This window comes from Helianthus annuus, chromosome 10 (assembly GCF_002127325.2).
Source record: "Helianthus annuus cultivar XRQ/B chromosome 10, HanXRQr2.0-SUNRISE, whole genome shotgun sequence".
NCBI lineage: Eukaryota > Viridiplantae > Streptophyta > Magnoliopsida > Asterales > Asteraceae > Helianthus > Helianthus annuus.
In genome coordinates, this window is record NC_035442.2 from 101726035 (window position 1) to 101740332 (window position 14298).

The following is a 14298-nucleotide window of genomic DNA, read 5'->3' on the forward strand; positions in this document are numbered from 1 at the left end:
TCCATGAAAGCCGCGGGTGCATTAGTTAATCCGAAGGACATCACAAGGAACTCGTAATGTCTGTACCGTGTACGGAAAGCCGTCTTCGGTATATCCTCCTCTTTGACTTTCAACTGATGGTACCCCGATCTAAGGTCGATCTTGGAGAACCAATTTGCGCCTTGCAATTGGTCAAATAAGTCGTCAATTCTTGGGGAGCGGATATCGATTCTTCACCGTGAGTTTATTTCACTCCCGGTAATCAATACATATGCGCATGCTCCCATCCTTCTTTTTCACAAATAGCACCGGTGCGTCCCACAGAGACACACTTGGCCGGATAAACCCTTTGTATAGCAGATCTTGGATTTGAGACATCAATACTTGTAGCTCTGACGGCGTGAGCCGATACGGCGCCTTGGCCACAGGTTTCGCGTCCGGAATCAATTCGATTCCGAACTCTACCTCCCGTTCTGTCGGTATTCCCGGTAGATCCTCCAGAAATACATCGGCGTATTCACGTACTACTGGTACGTCGTCAATATTTGGCAATCCTTTGTCTGGTTCGTTAGCATATATCATGAACGCTTTGCATCCACGCCTCATGAGCTTATGAGCCTTTAACATTGAGCACATAACGGGATTACCCCCTTTTTCTCCATAGATGGTAACATGTTTTCCACTTGGAGATGTTAATTTAATCTCCTTGCGGAAGCACACAACATTCGCGTGATGTCGGGATAGCCAATCCATCCCAACCACTACTTGGAATTCTCCCATCGACATTGGAATTAAGTCTATCAAGTATTCTTCGCCACCAATATTCATTCTACAATTTTGGCATACATCACATATGATAAAGCTTTTGTTATCACCTATTTCTACTTCTAAAGGCATAGGTAATTTTGTCAGTTCGAATGAAGGATGTCGAATAAATCCATGTGAAATAAAGGATTTATTCGCACCCGTATCAAATAACACATGTGCGGGAATTGAATTTATGGCAAATATACCTGAGACCACATCGGGCTCCACTTTCGCCTCGGCTGCCGTCAACTGGAAGGATCTGGCTTTTGCCTTCGGAGTCTCCGTATGTGAATCCTTACCTTCCTTTTTCCCATCTAGCTCCGGGCACTCTGATTTCTTGTGACCCGATTGATAGCACTTATAGCACACTGATACCTTCCCGGGGCATAATACAGCCGTGTGCCTTATTTTCCCACATATTGGACATGGTTTATCTTTAAACCGGCGCTCGCCCTTGTGCCCTTTCCCGCATACCCTGCAGCTTGGCGACCCGCTTTTTCCCTCTTGTTTCTTTGATGACTCAGTCGTGCGTGCCTTTTTCGTAGGACTTGGATTAACCACCTGCGTCCTTCTTTCACCCCTTTCAATCTACTTCTTTAATTTTATCTCCCGTTCCCGAGCAACAATTATGATCTCGGTGAGGGTCTCATACTTTGAAGGAGTCATAAACTCCCTATACTTGGCGCTCAACATATTATAGTAATAATATATTTTCTGTTCTTCATTCGTTATCAATTCATCACAAAACTTCATTTTATCCATGAACGTTCCCGTGATTTTGTCGATGGACTCACCCTTGTGTCTAAGCTGCATAAATTCTTCTTTGATCTTGTTAATGACTGCCTTGGGGCTATGATGTTTAAGGAACAGCATCTTAAACTCATCCCATGTTATAGCCTTAGCCGCTTCGCTTCCAATTTCTTTCTTCTTGTTATCCCACCAGTCTTTCGCTTGACCCCTTAACTGACCTGTGCCATAGGCTAGTCATCTGTATCACAATGGGTCCTTTCGAACACTCCCTCGATATCGCTTAGCCATCATTGGCATACTATCGGGTCAACTTCCCCATTGTAAATTGGCGGTTTGCACGCCATGAACTCCTTGTATGAACAAGGCTTTCGTCCTCCCGACTTTTCCTTTGCTAAATTGGTATTATCCTCCAATTTCTTGATTCTCTCATTCACCAATGATAATACCGTGTTTTGGATTTTATCGATGAAACCCGACAAACTATTTTCGATTGCCTTTCCGACCTCCTCAGCAATCACTTCTCTCACTTGCTCGGTGACTCTCGGCACCGCATCATCGTTATATCTATCCGTCATCTTTAAACTGAAATGTTTACATCGAGCGTTAAACATTTCATCTATAGCAGATGATTTACTTACTTCGGTTTAATCAAGTTCATAACTTGTTTTAACCGTTCTTATTTAATGCACTTTCCGGGTTTGAATGTGTTAACACATTCTTCCCGTGCACGTCAATTCACGTTTCCTTTCTATATTTAACAAATCTACTTAAAACCATTTACTCTTACCGGATGCTTGATCAAGCTTGAACCGAACACACTTTGTTAACAACCTTGAGCTCTGATTACCAACTTGTAACACTCGTCTTAAAGCTTTAATATTTTAGATATAAAATAGGGGCTTTTTAAAACAAAACGCATAATTAGCAAAACTTAGTTAAGTTACACATAGTTTAGTAGATCAACATAAGCGACCACCTAGTTTAAGTGATCACAACTAGTAGAGTTTACAAAACATCATTGTCTGGATAAGTTTAGTTTAGTGCGGAAGCTACAAATATGGTGTTCGGTTCTTGATTTCACGCTTGATCGGCATCCAAAACTAACGAGCATCACCTGTGGTCAAAACCACACAAACAATTAGTTTTGACAATGTTAACTGAGCCTAGACAAGCCCTAATAACATAAACGTAACAATATTCGAAAAATCTCGACATTTAGTCCGTCGCGCCACACACCGGACTCGGTTCCACCTTTCGCGTGCCGCGAGAGGCCCCGCGTGTCGCGCCAATACCTTATGCTCCCCTCGCTTGGCGCGGGGGAGAGCGTTTTCCAGCAGGTCCAGTTTCTGGACCTGCATTTTACCCAGCTCCGGAAAATCACAATTTTCTAACTTTAAATGATCATAACTTTTTACTCGGTTGTCCGTTTTAGTCGATTCTTTTTCCTACGAGTCCATAATAAAATTACGGATCTAACCATGTAAATTTCATGTCATGGAAATCGAGTTACCAACGATTTGATCACAATTTCCTTATTTTGATTCTCTGACCCACTAGCTATCATTGCATAATGCCACGTTTCAGTTTATTAATGCTTTTAGACATAGTTACCCAATTCCCGGGCTTATAACCTTGGCATAGTTATGCCATTCATGGCTTTGTGTTCCATTAGAGCTACAACTAGTTTTTCTCGGAATTCAAGCATTCCGTTTCAAGCGACATTTGCAACTTACTTCTATTGTTTGATCTGACATCGCGGATTTTGTAAACATAATTTAACATAGCCAATTCATTGGCTTAATACAATCCAACCCTTAACAAAATGTGAGACTTTCAAGTCTCTGCTTGCATGATCCTTCTAAAAGTATCATTTCGACCCGTTTGGCTATCTAGTGAAAGCCATCACTTTATTGACAAACCAAATCCACTCCTAACCTTTATTTTGACCCGTTTGTTGGTCGGGTGAACTTCACCACTTTAAGACACATCAAACGCATCTATCACACTACGACTCCATTTATATATTAAACCCAAACATATATGCATAATCTAACGAGACTAAAGTCACGTACCTTTAAAGCACATTAGATATTTAGACTTAATGTGACACTTGTTAGACATTTGGAAGGTAATCGAAGTTATGATATTATGCTTTCTATATTTTATACTTTTATTTTTATTTTATATTGTAAATAAATAATGATTATAATTAATCAAAACTAATATGATAAATGTCTATAGTGGCATTTAATTTGTACAACTAAAAGCTCAAAACTATATAGTGGCAAACAAAAAAGTGCCACTAAAAGCCCAAAAATTGTAGCGGCAGATCAAAAATGTGTCACTAAAAGGCTTTAGCGTCACCGCTTCTAGTGGCACTATTTTTGGGTGCCGCCCATTCCAACAATGGTCTTTAGTGGCATTTTTTTGGTTTTTTTGTGGCACTTTTTGTGTGCCACTAGATGGCAATTTTTTGTAGTGATTGTAAAAGTGTCCTAATATGTTCTTTTTAGGACGCTATTCAAGTTGTCTATAGACATATTATGCGACCATAAAATTGGTTTCATGATCTTATTTGGTATATTAGGACCTTTTTATTGGTACTAAATTAGCTATAATGTTACATCATAAGGGTCCTATCAATTAATTTCTAAGGACGCTTGTAAGTGTATCAAAAGATTAAAAGTATGTACGCACATGTTAGAACATCATAAAAGTGTCCTATTATGTTTTTAATAGGACACTATTTTGGATGTTCAAAGACATATTACGCGACCATAAAATTGGTTTCATAATCTTATTTGAGATGTTAGGACGTTTTTTTAGTTCCGGGACTTATTACGACCCCTTTACATGAAACGCTTTTACCGTTGGTCCTATTAAATGAAAGGTCCTATAAAATAGCATTTTAGGATGTTTTTGCGCGTACTAAAAACCCAGTTTTCTTGTAGTGATACCTTATGATCCCTACAACAAGGTGATCACTAATCTACATTCAGATTTCGATTTGAACTTGATTTGAGCCTTCAATTTATGGTTTTTGTGAAAGTTAGGGTTTGGAGGAGAACTGTTGGACCCAGTATGGCCTTAACAACTTCTTTTTACGTAACATGGCAAGTGATTTCAGTATATGTGAAAAAGATGTGCGGAAATGGAAATTAGACTTTCAAGAAACAAGACCTACAGAATTATCAAGTTTATATCACTTTGAAACAAATTAGTTTAACAAGGTGATTGTAAGATTATTATCTAATACAAATGAATCTTGATTTCTGTGGGTGAGAAGAGCATTGGAGTTTGAGTGTTTGTATGTGAATGATAAGCTTCAAACTCAAGTATCTTCTACCTCTCGAGCCTTCTATTTATAGACGGCTGTGGACATGAATAAACAATTGTTTATTCATGCAATAAGTCATGCGTAAAGTAGCAATTTGACATATTCATTGAATCCATCATTCAAGTTGCATTTGTAATCATGAAAACCAATAATGTCATGTTTCGGTCATGGGTGGCAGGATAGAGTTGTGATTTTAGACAAGTGGGTCTTTCATCAGAATTTCTGATAAGCCACTTCATCAGAAATTCTGGTGAACAAATCATCAGAAAGTAGTTTGATGATCAGAATTTGTCAGAAACTGATGATATTTCATCAGAAATATCATCAGATCCATCAGAAACGACCTTCTCTGATAATCCAAATCAACTCTTTATCAACTTGAGATTCTTTGTAGTAGATACTTTGCTTTTCAGTTTTCCCAACTGTTTTTCTTCATCTTGCTGTGTTCTTCAGGATTGTTATCTTCTTCAGAGATCCAGTTGATTGAGATTTTCTTCAATACTTACAAATAAAGTTTCCTAACAGTTTCCCCCTAAGTATTGTAAGAAAATGAACTATCTCTATGTCCAAATGTAAACAACTTTTAACTAATTCTTGAAAAAAAAGGTCAAGTGACTATGTCCCACAGACATAAAGCATAAAACATAAAAGTTTAAAGCATAGACCATCCAACCATTGTAAAAGAAATAGAAAAACAAATTCTAAATATTGTTCAAAAAAAATTACTATCTCATCAATTCATTCAATTGATCTTCACTCCACCTCTATGTTTGTCTCCTGGTTTCAGCTTTTTCTTATGATCAACTATCTTTTGAGTTGCCTTGTACATTGATTTGTACCATTCTCTTGCTTCCATCCAATCTTCAATGCAATCTTCAATTTTCTTTCTCAGGTGTTCATTGTTCTTTCCTTTCATCTTGAGTTGCTCTTGTTTCTCATTTATGCAGTTTCTTATATACTTTAAAGTTTGGTTTGAATACCTGCACATTTCACTGATTCTGAATAGAGCTTTCTCATTATGAGCATCTTTGAAGACTGCACAAATTTCTGGTGTGTCAAATATTGCACCAGTTCTTGCTAATTTTGAAGGGATTTCAGCTGGAATAATTGTGTTGGGTGGAGGTATTAACACTTTAGTGTCATACTCGAAATTGATACACAGATCAAAGTTTGCTAATGCTGCTCTTTTGTATAATTTTGCTCCTGCACTTTTAACACTATCAAGAGCTCTCCTGATCACTACTGAACCACCTTTCCATTCATCAATGATGTTCTTCTCTTGACTATGCCCATTGGATGAATTTTATCAGCTAGGTCTGCATCAATAACCTTTTGAATATCTTTGTCTTTTCTGACTAGGGTGTACTTGTTTTGACTTTCATTCCCTAGTAAGCCTCCTCCAGTAGTCAAAGTATCAACTCTTTCAATTGATACTATTGGATTGGTCAATTTGTTGTGCAATATCACCCAACTGCCATTTTTTCTTTCTTCATAAATACCTTTACTCATTGGTGAGAGTGGCCTTCTTGGGTTGTCTTCTGGACCTTTCCAATAGTAGTGCTTCAGATGTTCTTCTGGATACATGATTGTGTGTAGATCACCTTCCAGCACTTCTGATTCTTTGATGTTGCCTCCTGAGTCTTCTCTCATTATTTTTCTTGGCCTTTTTGAAGAGGTCACTTCATGTTCCATTCTTCGCTTCTCTTTTGTATCCATCCTTATGCTAAATTCTGTTTCTCCAGTAATGGTTGTAGTTGATGGTTGAGCTGAAGTGTATTCTTTATGTTGGATACTTGAAGTGTCTAGCTTTGATATGCTTGGTGAAGGACCCATGGGTAATTTTAGTTTATCTGGTGGTGGACCCATGGTCTGCTTTTCTTTTTGAACTGTTACAGCTTCTGTTTGCTTCATTTGTTCTTGTTGGATGGTTTCTGGTTGATGTTGGGGACTTTCTGACTCTTTTGCTTGTCTTTCTTGTGGAATTGGAGTCTTTAGTTTATGAAGATCAACTTTTGCCAGTGTGGCAACATTTTATTGCAATCTTTTTACTAGCAAGTGAATGTTAGTAAGAGCTTGACTATTTATTTCTTCTTGCTTCTTTATCTTCTGAAACTCCTGATTTTCTTTATTTCTTTGTTCACTTAATTCCAGTACCAACTTTTCAAAAGCCTCGGTTAGATTGCTGTTGTTGGCTCTGAGAAGTTGTATTTCTTCAAGAAGCCTTCCTGAACTTGAACTTTCTCCTGCAGTTGCAATCTCTGTCATCTTTTTCTTGATATCATGCAGTTCTTTAAGAGCCTTCTCTATTTCTGAAGAACTTCCTTTGTTTTCTGATGACTTTTGTATTTCTTTGAGAGCTGCACTATTTTCTTCAGTTTGTTTCTGCACAGCTTTGACAGTCTCTGATAGAACTTTGACTTCTGATTTTTTATTTCTGATTTCTTCCAGTATCAGATCAAGTTTTTCATTCATGACTGTTTTCTCAATAGCAGCTTCGTCTTCAAGTTCTTTATGAAGTTGTTTTGGAGACATAGATGGTTGTTCTTGGAAAATAGGAGAAACAGCAGATGTTTCCCTTATAACACCACCAGAAAACACATTTTCTGATGTTCTAAGGTTAACAGGATTGGAAGTATCCAAATTCTCTGTTTCCTTACCAGAAATTTGAAACAAATTCAAGTCCTGGTGTTCCTCACATCCTTGAACCTTTTCAGGTTCTCCATGAGTTGTTGAGAAACTTTTATTTTTCTCATCCAGGTTTCCTTAATCAGTGAACTGATCTCCACCTGTTGTTACCACATTTTCCTCCTCAGAGTCTGACTCAGAAAATGGGTCTTTTGTTTCACTCACATTTTGTTTTGTAAAAACAGTGCTTCTTTGTAATATTTCATATCTTGGTTGAATTGATTCATCAGAATCACTTTCAGAAGTATAAAATATATTGAGTTTAGATTTTGTTGCACCTGTTTCTCCCATATGTGAGCCTTCAGCATGATGTTCTTCTGTTGCATGAGTTATCTGCACATCTTTATCAGCTAGATGTGGATCAGATTCATCCTGCTGCTCTATTCTTAGTGTGCTTGATTCTTCTGCATCATGCTCCATGGGTGACACCTTTTCAAATCCTTCTTTTGTTTCTGCTTGCCTACTTAACATTCTCATATATTCTGCTCTGTATAATGAATTTTCTGGTACAAGATCCATCATATTTTCTGGCAGAACAGGTACATCAAAGTCTGACTTCCATGACCCTGCAGCACTCCAAGGTCTCATAATTTCTGATCTCCACATATATTTTGATTTTGGAGTTTGCAGATTTCTTTCAGAAAAAGCATCAGAAATTATGATGGATAGAAATCTGGGGAATGGTAGATGTGAATCTATCTTTCCAGTTTTGGTCAGAATTGATCTTTTGATAAGATTAATTATTTTTGTTCCAAAATCAATATTCAACCCAGTTATAAGGCTGAACATGATTGTTAGAATATTCATATTTATCTGATCCGTACCTTTGATCTTGGATGATAAACACTTATTCAATATTTCCATCAATACTTTCCAGAAGGCAGGCAGCTTGTTCCTCTTGAACTCATTGATTTTTGAAATCTTTGCCTTGCATCCCATTACAGCATCAAGTTGTTCAAACATGTCTTCTTTTTGTGGTGCTTCTTCATACTCTTGAATTAAGGGTAGTTCCAAACATTCCCTTATTTTCTCTGGTGTGATTATGATGAAGATATCTTCCCATACATGTGTTGTTAGCTCCATATTTGTACTATGAGCTTTGAGAGTTTTTACAACTTGTTGTAGCAGTCTTTTTGGTACCTCTCTGGTCTTTGTAAGAGCATGAGCTATTGGGCTTCTGATCAAAAACTCAATGAGAATTTGACACTTCACATCATATTGTTCGATATTGGTGTTCATTACTTCATTGTTGTTCTTCAAAGGAAGATATTCAGCTTCAGTGATTAAGGGAACAGAGTGTTCAGCTGGAGGTGGACTGTTGTAAAAGAGGGTCCTAAAAAACTATTTTGGGTCCTTTTATAGTATACTCTACTAAACCGGTGTCCTAAAAAACTATATAATAAGATGGATGCTTTTTTGGGGTCCTATTATCATATAATTTAATAGGACACTTAAAATGTAGATCCTAATTAAGTACTTTATAAGACATTTAATTGTTAGTGTCCCATTATGTGGTACTGTATTAGGACACTTGATCATCTGGGGTTCTATTATAACATAACTTAATAGGACACCTTGTAGTTAAGTCATAAATGTTCAGTGTTATAGGACCCTTTCTAGTCGAAGTCATATTAGAACTTAACTTAATAGGACACTTGACACTTGGGTCTTGTAACTTTAAACTTTATAGGACGCTTATTCATTATGGTGTTACTATAATACACCGTAACAGGACACTTGATATTTGAGTCATAAAACATTAGTTTTATAGGACGCTTATTCGCTAGATTAAAAAGACACTTGACACTTGGGTCTTATAAATTTAACCTTTATAGGACGCCTAATCATTGTGGTGTTATTATAATACACTGTAATACGACACCTGATATTTGGGTCATAAGACATCAGTTTTATAGCACGCTTATTCGCTAGAGTTCTATTATAACATAACTTAATAGGACACTTGATATTTGAGTCGTAAAACATAAGTTTTATAGGACGTTTATTCCCTAAAGTTTTATAATAACACTAGGTTATTGACCCGTCAGTGGCGGTGGTGGTGGTGGTGGTGAAAGGTGGTGGTGAGAGGTGGTGGTGGTGGTGGTCAGCGGTGGTGGTGGTCGGCAGTGGTGGTGGCCGGTGGTGGTGAGTGGTGGTCGGCGGTGTGGTGGCTGGTGGTGGTGGCCGTCGGTGGTGGTAGCTGGTGAGTAGTGGTGGTGGTGATGGTGGTGGTGGCCGGTGAGTGGTGGTGATGGTGGTGGTGGCCGGTGAGTGGTAGTGGTGAGTGGTGGTGGTGGTGAGTAGTGGTGGTGGCCGGTGAGTGGTGGTAGTGGTGAGTAGTGGTGGTGGCCGATGAGTGGTGGTGGTGAGTGGTGGTGGTGAGTAGTGGTGGTGGCCGGTGGTGGTGGTGGTGTGTAGTGGTGGTGGTGGCCGGTGAGTGGTGGTGGTGGTGCTGTTGCGGGTGGTGCTGGTGAGAGGTGGTGGTGAGTGGTGGTGGTGGCCAGTGAGTGGTGGTGCTGGTGTAGGTCCGAAACGATCCGATTTCAGTCTTGGTTCGACGAATAATACTGAGACGGGTGATTTTAAGCCAAGAATAAAGTTAAACTATAAAGATATAAACATTAAGAATTGGAACAAAGATACTTTCATTGAATGTGATAAAAAATACACAAAATAGTCCTCCACCCCGGGTGAGCTCCCCCGGGGTGGGGCTCACTAATGCACCCCTAACAAGTGGTGACTAGTAATCTATATATATTCCCTGAGCCTTGTCCTCCAAGCAAGTCGCCCCTTGCTTGGAAAACCTACTAAAGTCGCTAAATTATCCGACTATTACAAATAACAAACGTCACAAAATATAAACAATAAAATCGCTAAACAACACCGGCGTAATTGATAACTGTTTCATTCTCCATTTTGACCCAACAATAGTCCCCCGAGAATGATGCTATCAATTTTTCAAATGATCTTGAAAAATAAATCTGACGTCGTCTTCGAATCTTCACAAATCAGCTAAATACCCAAAATCTTTATTGTCGTTTTCTCCCGCAAATGTTGACCCTCCTATATCTTGTCGATCAAAGCTCCTTATCTTACTTTTGAAGATAAAATTGTAATAGGCATATGATAGGGTTCAAACTTCAATGATAAAAATTAAATAATTAGCTCCATTGTGAGGATCTTCAATTCTGTTAGATTGCATTTAGCTCCTGATCCATCGCTTATGTCACCAAAATTCCTTTTCAACGTTTGTTCCAAAATATAACCAAAATCCCCAAAAAGGACATAAAATCGTTGGCTCATAAAATTAATCTTGAACTCCCCAGCCCAAAAGTATATCATTAACTTTCCTCCCTAAAATTGCATCAAATATCTAGGCCCACAAATGAACTTCTATGACCCGGCCCATACCTAGAATATCGTAGCCCAAGTAGAGAAACTCAAACAACCTTAATCCTTCAAATTATAAAGCTCCAACATGTTATCTTGATATCTAATTTAACAGAGACCACTCTTTTAAAAAAATGCCCAAGCACATCCATTAGGTGAGCCTGAGTGATGCTTGCACTAGCCAAGCATTTTATATGTAGTCCAGAAAACAAATTGTTCCAATTATAAGTGAGCCCCTAGCCTATGCAACATGGGATTCATGCGTGGCAAAAAAATCATTAAGCTCTTAATGTTGAACAACTTAATTAGTGGCACCCAATAATGTTGAAATTTAATTCAAACAATTCACTACCACCAAAACAAAAGAAAACATTTCATACCTGATGTAGTGATGTGTAGGTGGGCCCAAGAATAAAATAATCCAACTACATTTGTGTTTGATATTAAAAATCCAAACTCACTCATGGGCACACTCGGAATTTTAGCAGCAAAGCAAACTACCAACCGTCAAACATGTGGGCCTAGGGAATAATAAGAGATTTCATGAATCAGTGCAATCGTTGGGCCTCATGCATCCTAGCCCATGCAAATGCTTTGTTGACAAACAAACCCTAGCCGCATTCGAACATTTTCAGCCGACATCACGGTCGGAACAACAAATTCTGATTATCTTTTTCCAGCCGCCACCCTTGTTCACCTCAAACCACCCTAGACCTATAACCGTACGCCTGCACAACAACATCCGGTCTGTATGATAACACCGCTTCAACCGATGTTGATCGGAATGAGGATAATAAACGGCAAACAAAATAACACAGTTCCAATGTCACCATACACTCCGGCATACAGCGCCACCGTACACCGTCATAACCAACCGCCTAACATTGAAGCAACCATCATGGGTCACTAATCATGCGCCACTCGAGAGACACAAAATAACCGGTTACCTGCGACCACCCTAAGCTGCCGAAAGCCACAAGTGACCTGAAAACCAAAACTGAATCTGAAACGTGTTGTATAAATCGGTGGCACCCACCTGCATCACACCACGTTCAAACAAAAATCGATAAACCATATTCATCATCAAACGGATTTTGCAGACAACCTTCATTAACTTAGTGCCCCACCGTTACCGGAACCAAGAAAAATCACAGGAATGAACTCTCTCCAGATCTATTTCTCTACCCTGTTACTCTCTCTAAACCTTGAAGAACAAAATCGTTGGATCAACAATTAAAGTCGCCGGATCTGAAAAACAGATCTGAAGCCTGCGAGCCTATCGCCTTTGATAACTATGGTGAAAGTGTGGCTGAAATCGATGCTCTTGAACACAAGTACATAACATACAAAGGAGTTACAGGTCATTCCCAATGAAGATCAGAAGTTGGGTTTCTTTTGGTGGACAAAACCATTATATTGACCCGCTTGGGCATATGTTGGTGTATTTTGACTCGTTTGGGTGTATTTGGTTTATTTTGACCTGTTTGGCCGTATTTTGACCCGTTTAGGCGTATTTTGACCCGTTTGAGCTTTTAACCAAGCCGATCTCGAGTAGTTTTCAAATCATTCATAGAAATTAAACATGTTTTTTTCTGAATGACAAAGATAATACATGTAATCTCTTCTTTTTTAAGCTATATATATTTCAGTTCGGTTCCTATCCTAAACTTCCCCTTCAAATGATACTCGCAAATAAAAAACATATAGTATTTAAAATAAATATACAAAAAAATAACTACAAAATGCCATATATATCTTAATTAACAATATCAGGCCTTAATGTATCACAATAAACAATAGCAAGTCATGCATGTCGTCCTAATTGATCACAGCGGACAATAGTAGGTCCTGTATGTCTTAATGGACCGTATTGGGCCTTAATGGATCACAACAGACAATAGTAGATCATATATGTCTTAATCAACTATATTAGGCCTTAATGGATCACAACGGACAATAGCAGGCCATATATGTCTTAATGGATCAAAACGAACAATAATAGTTCATGTAAGTTTTAATGAACTATATTAGGCCTTAATGGATCACAACGCACAATAATAGATCATACATGCCTTCATGCACCATGTAGGGCCTTAATGGATCCTAATGGACAATAGTAGAGCATACGTATCTTAATGGACCTTAATGAATTACAACGGACAATATTAGATCATACATGTCTTAATGGACCTATTAGGCCATAATGGAGCATAATGGGTAATAATAGACGTATATGTCTTAATGGACCATATTGGACCTTAATGGATCACAAAGAACATTAGTAGATCATATACGTCTCAATGGACTATATTGGGCCTTAATGGATCACAATGGACATTAATAGATGCTACATGTATTAATGGACCATGTTGGGCTTTAATGGATCACAATGGACACTACTAGATCATATATTTCATAATGGACCATATTGGGTCTTACTGGATCTCAAAAGAGAATAATAGATCATATATGGCTTAACGGACCACAATGGGGAATAGTAGATCATATATGTCTTAATGGACCATAATGGGACTTAATGGATCACAATATGGAACAATAGATGATATACGTTTTAATAGACTATATTGGACCTTAATGAATCACAATGGGGAATAGTAGATCATATGCGACTTAATGGACCATATTAGTTTTTAATGACCACGAAGGACAATAATAGATCATATATGTCATAGTGGACCATATTTCGCCTTAATGGATCACAATGGGGAATAGTAGATAATATACGTCTTAATGGACCATATTGGGCCTTCATGGATCACAATGAAGAATAGTAGATCATATATGTCTTGATGGACGATATTGGGCCTTAATGGATCACAATGGACCGCCTATGTTTTAATGGATCACATTGGGCCTTAATGGATCATAGTGACCTGATTTAACCAAAAACATTAACTAGGTTAGGGCCCAAGGATATAACGTGTAAGATTTTGAAACATTAAGTAAATAACTCGTCAAGTTTTACACCAAATGACACCGCTTGCAATTTGATATATAGATAAAGGACAAAACTTGTAATTTACTCTTCAGATTATCTGTTACTAATTGTTGTTCCCATTTCAATTCAATTTCATTTAATTTTCATGTTTCCCACCCCTACCAAATTCGCCCGCCCAAATTTTCCATATTTTCTAAAAAACCCAAATTCCCCTTGATCAGTAAAACCTAAATTGAGCATCACTCCAACATCCCTCTCTTTGTCTCGCTATCAAACAACCAGATCTCAAAACCTAAAACCATCGATTTCAAACATCGCTCTCTCTGTCTCGATCATTCAATTTAAGAGATCCGATCTAGATAGATGATTCCAAGCTCTCAGATCCAAACGC